Source organism: Lactuca sativa, chromosome 8 (genome assembly GCF_002870075.4).
Source record: "Lactuca sativa cultivar Salinas chromosome 8, Lsat_Salinas_v11, whole genome shotgun sequence".
NCBI classification, from domain to species: Eukaryota; Viridiplantae; Streptophyta; class Magnoliopsida; order Asterales; family Asteraceae; genus Lactuca; species Lactuca sativa.
The window spans coordinates 113,631,004-113,635,333 of record NC_056630.2 but is presented as its reverse complement, the minus strand read 5'-3'; the positions used below and the strand labels follow the sequence as shown (position 1 = coordinate 113,635,333).

Genomic DNA, 4,330 nt, shown 5'->3' with positions numbered 1-4,330 from the left:
GCACAATTACGACGCGCGTTTACGACACGCAATGCGTATCAAGAAAGGCCCTGTCATAAAGGAAGACGACACGCATTCGCGTGTCGTAACCTTATGACGCGCATGTTAATGACACGCAATGCGTATCACAAAAGCCCCTGTCAAGAAAGGCCATGTCATAAATGAAGATGACACACATTTTTGTGTATCGTAATTTTAAATTTAAAAAAAAAATTATTTATGGATTTACGTATTTTCATATTAAATTTGCATTTCATGTCACATAATGGAAAATAAAATACCATATACAAATAATACAATGCATTGCACAAAAGTTAATGTTATACAAATAATCATTCCAATAGTAGACAAAATAATTAGATACAAGAAATATGAAAAACTTGAAATCCCTGAGATTAATAGTTCTAACAGAAACTTCATGTGAGATACATACAGTTGGACCAGTAAGCAAGGATGTTCCTGAATCCACAATAGTAGCACAAGAACACGTATACATCTTCTGCTACTGTTGAACGTTGTCATGATAGCTGTTATGATTTAAGCATATATAACAAAAAACCAATAAGTGACTATGAGAAGTTAGATAGCGACAAATCCAATTTAAATGGACGAATGAGAAACAATGGACTTTAAAAACTAACATGTAACAGAATGATCAAAGGCTTCATGGTATGAAAAGGATACATATACACACATGTTGGTACCGACTCACGGAGCTCTAATTCCTCAACAGATATGACTGTGCTTGTATCCGTGTGAACCATTGAATCATCTCCATATATGCCTAACCACCTTCTTCTTCTCCTTGCATCCTTTCCCCATCCATGGATTGTATCTCTTATACTTTGTGGAATTAATGTTGCCTTGTAATTCGTACCCATCTGTGTACAATAATACACTGTTCATGTTACTGTATCCCATATCATTGCGACACTGTCATATAAGTGTCTGTATATGTCGGAGTCTCCCACATCTTTTTGGATATTTTCATGAAAAAATCATACCTGGGTAACTAGGGCATAGAGTGGTGGGGTGATATAGCTGCATAAGAATTGGCCCACAAACCTGGATAATGGAAACAAGAGATAAGAATACTGAGAGGTTTAATTTTATATGAAATTCATGTCAAAATTGAAAGGAACTTCATTCAAACCCTAAAAACAGGTGTATGTACACGAGCATGTGGTTCTTGATGAAAAAATCATTATAATTGAATTTCCACTAGAATAACAAAAGTGCATAGTTGATGTATAAATATATAATGCCAACTTTTGAGATGAAAATATGTTAGGGGATTAAGTAGAAGAAATTACCCAAAACCAAAAGAAAGAAGCTAGCTCAAACGCTTTCTACATACGAATTGATCATGAGTTATGAAGTTGTTTTACTAGCCCTAAAAACAAACACTTGATGGAAATGAAGAATAAAATGGAAGGAAACTACACAAACCTGGAAAAGATTAAAATGGATTAAGTTGAGCAAAAGTTCTTGCTTTTTAAACCAAAAGAGTTCATCTCGAGGCTTTAACCTTCTTTCAGCAAAGAAGCCTCCTGTATTTGCAACCCTTTCAAGTGCCAAAGTAGCATTAACATGTTGCAGTTTGGTCCCCACAAGCTAGCAATGATAAAAGTGACTTCTTACAGTAATAGGAATGATAGCAATCCAAAAATAAAGATTCGATCCTGCAAGCAAGGTACAATTATTTAGTCACACTATGCAAAAGACGTGAACGCCCTCACCATTGAAAATTACCCTAGAAAGCCTGTTCAGTATAAAATTAATACCTTTTATGTTAAAGAGCATAAAGGCCACCACAAATCCCCATAGTGGACCACTGCAAGGAATCAACAAAGCATCTTTATATTAATGAAAAAGAGTAAGAAATAAAAAAAATTACTACAGATGTGAAAGTTCCTTACCTTACTTCAACTCTTCTTTGAAATTCTTCTTCCATGGATCGAATCATATAACTGTGAAAATCATATTTTGATGTGAGGTTGTGGTTCTGCCAATAACAAGAAAAACAAACAACCGTGAACAATAATTTCAAGGTAACAGATTCAACAATAAGGTTTATATATGGCATAATTTGAACACCTATATTGCAATTTAATTAAGGGGACTCAACTTAATATATTACAAAGTTAAAGGTGTACTACAAAAATATACAATTTAAACAACGCAGAGTAAGGTAATCTGCACGAACAACATAAAGCCCAAATTGTATAAAAATACATATCTGTAAACCAATTTAAACAAAAAATATATGGATAATAGTCAATGTAACTAATTTCTTGTAAGTTATAATGATTGTTAATGGGAAAATAGGGATATAAAAATGTAATGTACTTACCATCCAAGTAACTAGAGCATTTGTAAGCAAAGAGTTGGATGAGTGGAATTTGACCATAGTTGACTGCCTCCGCATTGTCTCATCTCTTGATGTTTCTGCACAAGTAAACAAGTTGTTACTAAATAACATCATCTAATATGATTAAAAACAAAAGCAATTATTATATTCAAGAATGATGATTAATTAGATATATAAGTACAAGTGTATGACAAGGGTAGTTCTCTGTTTTATATGCCTTATGTATTTGTCTAGTAATGTGTGTTCTAATGAACTTATGTACAGGAGGGACGACATACCTGTTAATTTTGATAGTTTTACAATAGCTACTGCATGCTGTTAATTTCCACGCCCATTATGTTTTCCACGTTTCCCAAAGATACAAATTTTTTAAAAAATGGGTAAATTAGAATTTTCATATCACTTTTGTAACAAAATGTATCACGAGAACCAAATATGCAAGAAACTAAAACCAGAAGGAAAGATAAATAAAGATTTCCATAGTTGTGCTCCCATACCATTTACTGCAACACGTCCAGCACGTAGTTTAAAGATGGTCCAACACGGTTTTCTGTTGAGCCATGTGGAAAGGAACACAACATATCTTAATCATCATAAAGCAGTCAAGTTGACAGCATGCAATTGCAGAGATACATAAATCACATGCTTAATGATTTACTTGTAAAAACACATAACTCAACAGGTACTCAGTAAAAGTTACTACTGATGTCACTTTAGTTTGGACTCAAACAAGAGTCCTCTTCAGCTAAAACAATCTATAAGTCCTGAATGTTACTACGCATGATAACACATAACTATAATCCTGAGAACGTAAGAGTACTTCGTAATATGAATATCCACATTTTCAAAATGGAATCATAGTTTTTTAAGCTTGACTAATTTAGCTCAATTTCAGAAGGCAAATTGAAGCTTTCAAACTATGATCTGCATCAGGCAGAAAAATATAAAATAAAATAAACCACAAAGCTAAAACAATCAAGAATTGAAGTACCTCTGATTTAGCACCAGTGTATTTCTAAGCAGCATCTGAAGCTTCTGGCACCTCAACGGCTGCATCTGAAGATTTGGAGTATATCATTTGTAAAGGTGTCGCTCGCTAGGGTAAAAAACTCGAACAACCAATGTTAATTGCTTTGACCCATTTCTCGATTTCAACATCGTTGTCGGCGTCTTCTAGAGGTTTACTCGAATTCTGTAACCCTAAAAAACCTAATCTCGAGAGGCTTTCTTCCAAAAACTCCCTCCGGCAGGTGCTGTAAGCAAGCGAGCATTCTTTTCCGTAGCCGGCAGCGACCATCCTTTTTGCGATTTCATGCAGATCGTTGATTGAACTAGTTGGGAGCGCGTCGATCGTGATGTTATAGTCTGACACCAGATGAGCCACCGGAATCTCCACATCATCGAATCCGTCATTTTCATCATCGTTAGAATCTAAGTAACCACCAAAACCACCTCCGACAGCATTATCGGAAGATTCAGCGCCGCCACGTCCGATTAAGTCGCAAAGCCCTTAATCTCCTTGTAAGTTTGACATAGGTATAATGTAACGAGCCCTAAATCATATTCTTGTGAGCTTGAGGAGTCGGAGGTAAGAGGTTTCACCTCGGTGAGGTGAGGTGAGATGAACTCGAGGTCGCCATTGGGAAGAGTTGAGCGGAGGTCTCCGGAGGTAAGAGGTGAGCGGAAGTGAGCAGATGTAGCGATCCTTTTGAAAAAACCCTAAATCCCTTATGATTTTGTTATAAGATGAACAGTACGCGCAGTATGAGGCTAGAGGAGGCAACGAGGATTAGAGGCAGTGGATGTGGGTGAGGGTTGGGGTCGGGGTGGAGTCGAGGGAAAAGAAGGCGAGGGTTTAAAAAATTTTGGGATTTCATTTTCCCTCTAAAGGGAGGCGCGCTTCTTAAAAAAAATATAAAGCGACATTCATAAAGGATGCACGTATTACATAAAGTGCCC

At 36.1% G+C, this 4,330-nt stretch overlaps 1 pseudogene; it reads right to left on the bottom strand.

The window, feature by feature from the left end:
* Window positions 1–629: 629 nt before the first annotated feature.
* LOC128127817 (MLO-like protein 14) lies at window positions 630–4,011 on the bottom strand (annotated as a pseudogene).
* Window positions 4,012–4,330: the final 319 nt, after the last annotated feature.